Genomic DNA, 12,633 nt, shown 5'->3' with positions numbered 1-12,633 from the left:
TACCTGTGTGAGTGTGCATGTGTGTATAAGCATGTTTATGTAAATGTAAATGTGTAACTGTGAATTTGTGTAGCATGAGTGTTTGCATGTGTGTTTTTGTATATGTGAATGAGTATGTGTGTTTAAGTCTGTGCATCTAGGTGAGTGTGTGTATAGGGAGTGGGCAACGACACGTTGCAGGACACACTTCTGTCCAAGGCTGAAGAAGCTTGACTATGTCCTGGGTTTAAAGAGACAAAGTATTGTGATACTGGTGGTGTCCCTACTGTACACCAGGCATTTTAGACTTACTGCATGTAATTTCTCAAACAACCATGTGATGTGGGTATTATGATCTCCATCTTATAGAACAAGAAGTTGAAACAGAGTTTTCTTTTGTCTGAAGTCAGACAGATGGTGGAGCTGGGATTCAAATTGAGCTCATAGTTTTTGATTTGGAGAACTTTTTGAGTGACAAAGCTTAGGAACGGTATCTGAATGGCCAGAAAGAGTTAATAGGAAAGCCTTAACATCACCACTTGGATCACTAAACAAAGGATTCGCTTCTTTCTGGTCTTACATTATTTGCCTTTGCCTTGGTCTAATGTTGGCTGTCTTGGGTACTAAATAATAATGGGGTATTGTCAAATCAGGCTGATATTTTAGCCTGACTAATGATAGGAGTAGTAGTAGCCGCAGCAAAACCTGTATTATCATGGTATCTGCAGTTTCCTGCTGACACTAATTTATGGATGAGGCACCATATTGGAAGACTGTCACCGTAACTGACAGCAACTCTACAAGGCAGCTATCACAATCCCATTTTACAGATGAAACTGAGGCTCAGGGCTAAGTAGCCTAAGACCAGGAGTTTCTCAAGCACCAAAGGGAGGATTCATTAGAACCCAGGTCTGTTTGGCTCTCGGTGTTAGGCAGAGCTGCCTCTGTCTTCTTTCCACAGCTTCCACTTCTCCCTTGATGATGGGTCCCAACTGATTGTATTTCCATCTGCTTTTCTCTGCCTCAACAAGACTCTTCCTTTCTTCCCTGCCTGGCATTTTTGTTCCTTAATTCAGAAAGGGAAAGAGACATCAACTGTACTTGTGTGGGCCCCTTTAGAAGCAGAGAGTTTCAAAATTAATGTCTCTTGGAGTTAGTCAAGGAAGTAATTACCACCGGGGCACAGAGGGTACCCTCAGCCTCCAACGTCTGGCTCCAGGAAAGTCGACTGTTCATTATTAGCACATGATTAAGTAGTTTATCATGTGAAGGTAGTGCTTGTGGAGGGTATGCACTTACTTGTATTTATTTGAGGACTGCTTTTGTTCTTTTTTTCTCACAAAGTCTAGAAAGGTGGGTGAGGGGCTGACCACACAGGCAGGTGCAGGAGGGAGGTCTCAGGTCTGCATGGGGCCAAGTGCAGGAGCAATAGGGGTAGAAGGACGGTATCATTTACTGAGAACAGTGAATGGGGAGGTAGTTTCATCCTCATTTTTGTCCACATGAGAGCTAAAGATCAGAAAGATGACATTATTTGCCTAAGGTTGTATAGGAGCAAGAAAGGGAGAGCGTTTTGCTTCAGTCTGACCTCAAATTCAAACTCTTACACCTTAAAGCTATTGGCAGGACACTGAGGCAAACATCAAGACCTGGGAGTAATCAGAGCACCATTGAAATGGAGGTGGTACCAGAAGAGGAGGGGTCCAAAGACTGACCAAAGAAAAAAGATAAATGTGGGAGGTGGTATTCCTAACGATGGCCAGGCTATGCTATATCTGTCTCACCTCACTTACTCTGTTTACAGTGTAATGCTGAACTTCACCCTCAAGAGGTAGAGTCTATTTTCCTCCTTTCGAGCCCTGGCTCACTCACTCTTGGAACATGCACCTTGGAAGCCCTTAGCCAACAGGGAAGAAGTCTGGCTATGCTGAAGCCACCTAGCTGGAGAGACCTCATGGATAGAACACATAGAGATAAAAATTCTAGAAAAGCTCTGGCCGTCCAGCCCCCAGCTGTGTCAGTCTCCCCAGCCCAGACACCAGGCATGGGAGCAAGCGAGCTTTCAGAAGATGATTCTAGCTCCCACCTTGAAACTGCCCCACCGGCTGCAAAGGAAAATGGAGAAACGGACTCACATCTTCCCTGCTGAGTCCTGCCCAATTTGCAGATTTGTGAGCAAAATAAATGTCATTGTTTAAGCCACTACATATGGAGACAATTTATTAGTACCAAGTCATGGTAATTGCTGAAGCAGCACTTGGTGAAGCAGATATTTCAGGATGGAAGTCTTTGAGATCTGAATCTCTATCTGGCTCTCTCTTTTAGGCTGGCTCAAGCACAAAGTCTTACATGAGCCAAGGAGGCCACTTGATTTCTGATATTCTTCTGAGGAGTATCCACGAAATAGCTGTCTTCATATGACCCCATGTGTATCCTAGCAGTGTGTGGTTTTAGGCTTGCACACATGAAATATCACTGTCAACACAAGACAATGCATTCCGAGGGCAGATTCAGAGAAGCTGAGTTGGCCTTGGGCTGGGACACTCGGGGAAGCCTGCCAGAGCAGGCTTCGAGATTCAAGCTAAGTCCTGAAGGATTTTGTGTGGTACAGGGTCAACAGGGCATCCCAGCCAAGAAGCCAATCCGGACAAAGGCATGGGATGGGCAAGCTTATGGTAACCTTGTGATCTGAAGGACCAACCTGGTCAGAGTGAAGGGTCCAAATCTGGGGAAAGGCCGGGGCAGACTTGGAGGATTAATCTGCCTGAGAGGATTCCAGAGAAGGGCACTGAGAGCTGGGCCTCCAGGAAAAGGGAAAGCGCAAGGTCTCCTGAAGAAGAATTATGAATTCTGTTACATTCAGCCATTCATTCAACAAACGCCCCCCTAGGATTACCAGGTTCCCATAGCCTGCTCTGGAATAATGGCAGATACCCTTCTATTTCTGGACATTAATAGTCAGCAGAGCAGGCAAGGAAAGGTCTGAGGCTATTGTAACTTCTCTACTTAGGCTCTAGAGGGCACCCTTTCCAGTGTCTTCCAGCTTCTTGCTCTCAAATTAGCACTTCTTCCTCTGGCCCATTTAATCTATCCTACTCCACTGCCTTTAAACACAGATATCAAACCACAGCTAGTATTTTTTTTTTCTTTTTCTTTTACTTGCTTTCTTCTTGAACAAAGGCATCTACTGAATTTACTCTTCAAAATAGCTTCCTTAGCTCCCTTTAGTCCAGCACCAACCATCAAGCTTTTCTATTGCCTACATATTTCCCATGGCGATGGTGATCTTCAATGACGTTCCTTCTCTCTGCTGCATTTGAGGATGCCAGCCACGTTCTCTGAATCAGCACTTTTCCCAATCGTCTTGCTACATCGTTGCCTACCGCAGTCTCCTCTTGTGCTTGTCTCTGTCTCTCGTGCTTCTGCTTTGTTTTCTTCCTGAATGCAAGTGTTTTCCAAGGTTGTTAGACGATGATCTCTGCTTTCCCTTAGGCTTTCTCTATCCCCGGGCCCATTTAACTATCACTTCTAAGTGAACAGTTCAATGTTCATCACGGTAGCAACTGCCGTACTCCCCAAGTACTGAGCACTAGCTTGGGCTGGCTACCATGCTAAGTACTTTATGCCCTGTGAGATTGTTGGTAGCATCATTTAACAAGTAAGCGAACTGAGGTTCATGGGGGTTAAATAACTGGTTAATCAGAACCTGGCTTTGCCTGACTTTGAAGCCAGCGCTCTTAATCCTTGAGTTGGATTGACTCTTTTATACTCTCCTGCGCACCCATATATCAACGGTCACTGGATAGTTTCATCTGGCTGGTTTTCTGTCATTTCTAGCTTTTTTGTTCAAAATCTCAAAATTCTCTTTTTCAGAACTGCCTCAGTTCTCAAGACCAGAACTGCCTCTAAATGTCTTAAACATTTTTGTTAACTATTCTTCTATCGCCCCCACCCCCCACCCCCCAAATAGAAAATACACGATCAGGACAAATAGGTCAGTTTGAGGACCTATGATCACCGTGGGTGTGGGCACCAATCTGCCCCTCAGGAATGGAAACCATTACATGAGTTTGTGAGTTAGAACACAGGCTGCCAGCAGCAGAGGACAATTTTTGCCTCTGCAACTTTGAGGATGTACATTCATTTGTTGAAAAGAGAGTAGAAGATTGCAGTGTGCAGTTTACAAACACGATTATGGACTTCTCTGATGGACACTCTCAACAATCCCAGGCACCCTCCTCTTCCTGTTCTCACAGCTGACCCAGGAAGAGTAGCCCCTCAGTCCTGGACTATTGATGGTGGGATGTCTGAACTGTGGGCAACCTTAGCAGTTATTTTAGGCTAATTGCCTTCTTTTACAGATGAGGAAATGGGGATTCAAAAGGTGAGGCATCACCTCCTCCATGAGGTCTACCCTGATCACTCCACTAAAAATAGCTAAAGATTTCCCTTTACCCACATTCCAGACTCGCCTCACTCTGTCCTGCTTTCCTTTTCCTAAGGCTAGCATGACCCTGCACCCACATTTGCCCAGTACACTTGTGGTTCATAGCTGCTGTTTCAGTATAATTATTAATAGTGCCTCCTTTCACTGTCAAGTACCCCAGTTTGGAGGATAAACTATCTGGTGACCCTATCCAGAGGTCCAAACAGCTATCCCTCTCTTCCCTGGAACACTTCCTTCCATATTGGCTTCCCAACCGCAGACAGAACCATCCTTTCTTGACAGAAGTCAAATTATTCCATCCCTCTGCCCAAATTGCTCCATCTCTTCTTCCAGACAATGTGATCCAGACTCCTTAACACCTTCTAACACACCATATCATTTACTTGTTTAGTGTTTCTCATTGACTGTGTGACCCTCCCCCTAGAATGGAAGATCCGCGTGGACAGAGATCTTTGGTTAATTGCTGTGTCCCCCATAATTAGAATAGTGAAAACAAATAGAAATAAAACTGATATGCAGGCTTCTGATCTCCTCCCTTCCCTCGCCCCAACTCTCCCCAACACCGGGGCATGGTGGGCTGGGAGGTGAAATGAAGTAAATGGAGTTTGGTCAAGTACAAATCCTGTGCTTGAAAAGTTCCAGAGGGTGAAGGGCAGGGTGAGATGTGTGACTCCCAGCTCTGCAAAGTCCCCTTATTTCCCAGCTCTGTGAGAGACTCAGAGGAAGTCAGGGATGCAGGGACAGAAAGATCAACCTTCTAGGAAAACTATAATTCTTGCTCATTTTGCTCTTGCCCGCCGGCTTCCCACAGTTTCCTTGACCATACTTGACCTTGCACTTACTCTCCAATTTCACAATTATACTTCATTCCCCAAGTTCGCTGTGATGTAGGGTCATCAGTTCATTGTAACAATTTAAAAAATCTGCTTTAAAATTATCTTAAGCCTGAAGACGACTGTCATTTATTAAAGTGGCTTATCTTTTTCTTTTTTTTTTTTAAAGAAGAATGATCAAGAGTGACTTCTCGCTTCCCCTGCTCCCCTGACTGTCTCCAGAAGGCTGCAATCTGTCCCAAATGGGAGGAAGGGTTATGTTTGCCAGAAACATGGGTTTTTTTTTGCCTTTATTCCATCCTGCAGCTCACATGCAGGAGCGGTGGTGGATTACCAGTGGTGTCGCAGGCTTGTCGACCCACAGCTGCCAGATCATACTTTTTCATTTAGAGGCAAATCATGGAAAGAATCAGAAAGGCTTATATTGTCAGAGGTAGCAGGAAGGCAGTAAACAAATGTCTTATTAAACAGCCTCTGTGGAACCTCCAGGTTCAGGCTGATTTCCCGGTCGAGGAGATGGAAATAAAATCCCTGGCATTTTCCACAAGACCCTGGAGACAAGGATGCTCTGTTATCTGTCTGTGCTCTTGCCCAGCGTGGCCACGGAGTTGGCATTACTGACACGTGTATGGTTCCTATGCAGCCCAAGCCTTCCCACGTTTCTAGAGGTTCCCAGTGGGGGAATGGAGGCTGCTGCAAGCAGGGTGATCGGAGGCCTTAAGGAGAGAACCCCCAGGCACCAGGCACTGTTTCCAGCTGGAGGGACAAATGGAATCTGGACATCACAGCAGCTGCAGAACAGCTTCTGCAAAGAATAAGGCAAGGGAAGGGTGGGGGAAGAGGTTCTTTCTCAAGCTGGGTGTGTTACTACTTATTACCTAAATACCATGTGTGTTCTCAGCCCTGTGCTTCTTCTAGAAAGTCCTTTTCTGCCCTCTTCTGATTCTTTCCTTCATGGTCCAGATCAAAGCCCACCTTGTCCTGGGACACAAAGGCCTCTCCTTTACTGCTCCTGCTTATACAGCTTATTTGTCAATGACAATGTGTGGCATTGGATTCTGACCTGCGGAAAAAAAATGAACAACCTAAAAGTTGAGAAAAATGTTTTATTTGGCTGACAAAACTGAGGACCTAAGCCTGGGACACAGCATCTCAGATAACACTGAGAGACTGCTCCGAGGAGGCAAGGGGGGTGTGCTACTGTTGACACTACAATAAAAAAGAAAAAAAAAAAAGAGACAACAGGAGTTTTTGCAACAAAGACTAGGTAGTCTGAACAACAAACGATTACTGTTAATTAAAGAAAACCAGATATCTTAAATTAAGGAATTTAATACTTTTCTATGCATGGGAAGATTCAGGAGTCTGGGCTCATTGAAATTATTCCTTTGATACGCATCTTAACCATCTGGGGCCAGTATCCTGGTTTTCTCCATCCTGAATCTACTCAGGTGCACATTTGGGGGTGACTGCAGTGGCTGAGGGTTTGGAGACATCCTGAGTTCCCCCAGGACTCACCGTCGAGCATCTGTAATGTGATGGCTTGATGGCTGCAACATCCTTTGTTTACTGATATGGCAAGCAATATTTTTCATTCACACCTGGAAGAGGATGTGGAGACAATTTTGGTCAGCCTCTTCTTTTACAGAGATGAGGATCAAGAGCCAGACATAAAATATCATGTTTAAATTTACACAGCTGGATAGTGGCAGAATAAGGAGTACCACATAGGGTTTCCATCTCCCAGGAAGTTTTCCTTTGTTAGGCCATCCTGAGCAGTGCTAAAAGTGCTGAAGTTTTTGAATGATTCGGGCTCATTATGGACAGAGAGTACCCTGTGTGCCTAGCTGTGTGTGGCTGTCTGGGTCACATTAAATTTTTTTACCTTTTCTGCGTATTAAAGTACTGTATTTTGTGCCTGTATCTTTCTTTATTTCATCAGTTGTTGTAGTCCTTGTGATAACTACCCATCAGTCATGTAACTACACAAATATTGAACACCTATTATATGTGAGGAAGGTGCTAAGTGGTAAGGACACTACAATAAAAAAGAAAAAAAAAAGAGACAAAATTCCTGCCTTCTTAGAGTTTAATAAATGGAAACATAGAGCTGTGACAAATGCTAGGAAAGAGGGTTATGGATTGCTGATTGCAGGTGCATGAAGGGGACTCAACTGGTAGGGGCTCAGGAAAGACTTCTTTCAGGAAGTGATATCTGAATTGAGATCTGCAGGATGAAAAGGTGAGGAGGAAAGGTAGCAACTGCTAACAAGGAAGAGGAATGGAGAGAAAGCCAGAGAGGCTAGAGCATGGAGAGTGAGGGGGTGAATGTCTGCAGGGGCAGGAAGGGCCAGGCCATGTTAGGTCTTGTAGGTCATTTAAAAAACTGTGGTACTTTTAAGTTTTAAATGAATTGTTTTGACACAGGAGACGTGAGTCTGGGGACATATCAGACTCGAATTTTGAAACTCTTTCTCTGCTTGTAGTGTGGAAGTTTGATCAGAACAAGGCAGGTGTGCCTGCATTCAGGCAGTCTAGACTTGGGTGCTCGTGGTGGAGATGGAGAGAAGTGGGGGGTTTCTCTTAAGAGATCTTTAAGGGTTAAAATTGACAGGAACTAGTGATGGTTTAAGTGTAGAGTGTAAAGAAATGTCAAGAATGACTCTTAGGTTCTGACTTTTGGAACTCCATAAATGGTTCCCTGAAATGGGGAGCTGTGGAAAGAACCAGGTTTCTGGGGAGAAGATCACTGATTTGACTTTGGAAATGTTGAGTTCGAGATGATTGTGAGCTATTCAAGACGAGATGTCAAGGAAGCATGTGAATGTATGGTCTGAAACTTTAAGGAGACATTATACCTAGAGACATAAATTTGGGGGTCAAAAGCATTTAGATGGTATTGAAAGCATTGCTAAGGTAATATAGCCTATGAAGAAATTATAAAGGGAGATTAGATGACCCTGCACAGAGCTTCTGCCTTCCAGGTAGAGGAGGATATAATGAAACAGGAAGAGGTGCCAGAGACATAGGAGAACCAGGAGAGGATGGAATATGGAGCTAAGTGAAAGGGTGCCACAAACCATATTCCCACCACCAACTTGATTGAATCTATCCCCAAATATTCTGCCTTTAGTCCTGTTATAACAGATTAACTCTCCACCTCCTAGCTAAGACTAGCTCCTCCTCTTGTGCCTTGTACCCCATCTCCTGTCCGCTCTTGCTCCTGAAGCTGCTATTGGCCCCATCATTGTTTTCCCTAACCATGGTATCATTTCCATAAACATACAAGCATGATGCAATCATTCCCATTATTAAAAGCAATAATAATGGCCCACACTCCCTTCCAGATATCCCCATCCTTATATTTCTTTTCCCCAAATAAATATTTGATAGAGTTAGAGTCTTGTTGTATGTTCTTCACCTTCTTTACTTTACCTCTTTTAGTCTTTTTTGAGCCTACTCCAATGAGTTTTATCTCTCCTACTCCACTGAAACTGCTCTTGTCTAAGTGGCTCATGACTTCCACACTGGCAAATCCCAATAAATTCTCAGTTCTCATCTTATTTGATTTGTCCTTCTGAAACACTTTCTTTGCTTGGCTCTGTAACTCACCTCCCTTTTGGTTCTCTTCCCAGTCTAACAAGCTGCTTCTTTTCAGTCTCCTTCTCATCTTCCTGGTGTCTAAATGTTGGAGTGCCCAAAGGCTCGGTCCTCAAAACCTTTCTTTTTCTTTAGTTACATTCACTCCTGAAATCATCTCACTTAGTCCCATGGCTTTAAATACCATCTAAACACTGATAACTCATGTAATATTATATCCAGTCCAGGGTTTTATAAACTCCAGATTTTAAATTGATTTGATAAATGATTTGCCTACTTGATAAAATGACTTGTCCAAAATTGATTTCACCACCCCTCAGCAAATCTGCTTCAACTGCAACCTTCCCCATCTCAGTAAATGGCACTTTCAGTTTTTTCAGCTTTTAGACCAAAAAACTTAAGCAATGCTTGACTCCTTCTTCTGTTTCTCCCATATTCCACCTACTCTACCAGCAAATTTTGTTGACCCTTCCTTTGCAATATATCACATAATCTGATCACTTCTCATTATATTCTCTTTACCTTGGTCCAAAGAGTTATCTTCTCCTCTCTGGAATGTTCGCTTCCATATTGGTTCCCTGACAGCAGACAGAAAAATCCTTTCTAAACAGAAGTCAAATTATGTCATTCCTCTGCCCAAACTGCTCCATCTTTTCTGCCATAGAGAGTAATCCAGGCTGCTTACCGCGTCGCCCCAGACTCTATACAATCTGGCCCCCACTAACTCTCTGACCTCATCTCTCCCACTGCCCCCCATGCCAACCACATGCCAGCCACACCTGTCTCCTTGTTCCTTGTTCTTCTTAGAACACAAATGTCCCAGCCTCAGGATCTTTGTACTCGATAATTCCTCTACCGAGAACTTTCTTTCCCAAACATCTGAGGAGCGGGGTCTCTCAATTCCTTTAGGTTTCTGTTCACATGTTTTGTAGACGATAACATTACAGCCTTCTAATCTGGGCACTCTCTAGCTCTTTTATCTTACCTTCTTATATTTCTTTCATGCTCATTACTCCTGACATATTATACATTTATTTGCTTTGTTCATGGAATATCTTCCCCTACCTTCATATAACTGAAATACTGGAGGTCAGAGATTTTGTCTATTTTGTACTCTGATATATGTCGAGGGCATCTAGTAAGTGATGATTAATTATTATTTGAATAATTAAATGAAATTATTTGCAGGAGGACAAGTAATTTGGTTTATAAAAATCAATCATTAGAATTAACTACATGGATGTCACTGGAGTCTTTAGTCGGAGCTATTTCTGTTGAATCAGTTAGGAGTGAGTGAGTGGTGAGAAAATAGAGAAAATAAGAATAGAAAATACTTTCAAGGAGCTTGACTTTGAAGGATAAAACAGGGTGATATTAGAGTAGAATGTGAAGCCAAAGTTAGCTTATTTTTAAAGATGGATTAGACCTGAGGATGTTTAAATGTTTATCTCTGAGAAGATTCACTTTAGAGTAAGATGTTAATTATACCTGAATGGGACAAATAGCCATCAGTGAGATGTTCCTGAGAAGAAGGGTAGGTCTACTATCTAAATACAGATGGAGGTTCTGGTCTTTGAGAGGAGAAGGGGTACTGATGGAGTTGGGGTTGGAAGTGCCTGTCTCAAGGATTCTTTCTTCTTAAGAGTAGATGTCAGTGTCATCTGAGGGTGAGTGGGTAGGTGGGGTGAAGCGGTAAGGGTAGGGGTCTGAGGAAACTGGAGAATGTACATAATAGTCATCGAGGAGAGTGGGAGCATGAGTTCACCAGGGCAGAGTAGCTGGATTGTCAGACAAGGGGAGGGTCCATTTGAAGTTTGTGATCATGAATTTATAAAAACGTTAATCTAGTCTGGTATTTCTGGCATCATTCAACTGTTCTGGTAACGGTGTGCAAACAATGGAGATAAAGGGATGATGGGGGAGATGATCATCTGGGATGAGGAGGTCAAGAAGTTGAGACATTTGGGTGATATGTCATTTATACACATAGTGAAGTCATCCAGGGTCATGTCAGGACTTGTATGGAGAGAGACACAGAGCTGGTAGACTAGCTAAACTAGACTGCAATGGATGATCTGGGTTTGAAGTTGTCTAGAATGATGCCTTGGATATAATTTTGCCTGAACCAGCAAAGGACATATGTGAAATTGTGGGTATAAACGAGAGGCTGGGGATTCTTGATGTCTTCCTAATTCTTCACGGAGTTCTGGTGAAAGCATAGCAGCCTCACAACCTGATCAGAGCGAGGATCTACCTGGCCAGAATTCAGATTTCTCTGCCTTTTATATTGTCACCTTTTATTGTCATTCTTCTGCTTTCTGTGTCTCGTCAGGTCTTAGCAAGACTGTAGATAACAGGTGAAGACATGGAAATGGAGCATATAAGCAAATGTCTTATTTTTCAAAGGAGGAGGCTTAATTGTTTGGAAAGGCAATGGGGAGAAGAGGGGACTGTTACACCTGGGATGTGAGAGAAACAATATCCACCCAGACAAGAAAAAGTCCTACCTTCAGTAAAAGCCAGGTTACAGTGAATATGAATATGTAGGGATTTCTCTGGGAAGTTGTTGAGGAGCTGGAGAATCAGCTGTGTACATAAGGAGTTGTGTTGGAGAGTCTAAGGGTTCCAGAATCAGACTGCTTGGTTCAAATCTCTATTCAGTCATTAGGTACATGTGTGACCTCAGGCACTTCATTTAACAATTCTTTTTTTTATTGCCTTAATAGAGACAACAACAATAATAATACCTAACATTTCAGAAGTATATTAAGAGAAAATAATGTGAGCAAAGAAACCTGTATATTGTTTATTCTACTATATGTTATGTTCCCCTGAAGTCTGCATAACCATTACGACAAGTTTAATTCTTATTCCAACAAAAGATCATTTAACTACTTTGGTGGTCGTTCTTGAGGGCACAGTGAGAGGGTCTGGAAAGTAAGGGAGGAGTGGAGAGCTGGATGAAGTCAAGGAGGTCCTGGGCATTGCTGGGGATGATGATAGAGAAGAGTGGTGGCCAAGTGGGCTGACACTCCAACCAGTGACTGATGGAAAGACTGATATGTGGCCTTGTGCAAATGGTCTCAACCATCTTTTTAAGAAGGATGGTCACTGGGTCTGATGGCTAGAGGATTTAGTGTACAAGTCCTCAGATTGTATCTATTCTCGCGGCTCTCGTCTAAATGTATAGGACAGTCAGAGAAAGCAGATGCATGAGTCAAGGGAGATAGACATAATGATAAAAAGTCGTGATGATTGAGAAGAAGGAAATCAGGGATTGATTTTATGCTTTTTTTTAATGCAAGACCATGCTCAAAACAGCTATAAAAACAAAGATATGGTCCTTTTACAACCATCTTGATTAAAAAGGTTACTTTTGCTAGAATTTGTCACAAAGTGTTACATATGTCACTCAAAATTTTAAAGTACAGTTAATGTCAAACTCTTCTATTTTTCTCCTTACCAGTGAGAGAAAAATCTCAATTTATTGCTTTGCAATATGAGACTGTGATATTTAATTTCACAGCAAATGGATTTTCTATTTTTCAGATAATATTCTAGTTATTTTATAGAGATTTTCCTACTAAAGACTTTATAAAACCATGTTGCAATGTGTTTTCCACAGTAGTAATGAAATGTGCTTCTTAAACTGAGTCCACACGTGGGAAGGAGTTACATAGAGGAGTGAGGTCTCCCTGCTTTGCATAATAGGTATTGAGACTGCCTTTCAGAATACACAGATTTTCTGGTTCAGCAACTTTGCTATTTTACTGG

The sequence above is a fragment of the Balaenoptera borealis genome (genome assembly GCF_965194805.1).
Source record: "Balaenoptera borealis genome assembly, chromosome: 6".
NCBI classification, from domain to species: Eukaryota; Metazoa; Chordata; class Mammalia; order Artiodactyla; family Balaenopteridae; genus Balaenoptera; species Balaenoptera borealis.
Note: the sequence above shows the minus strand (reverse complement) of the source record.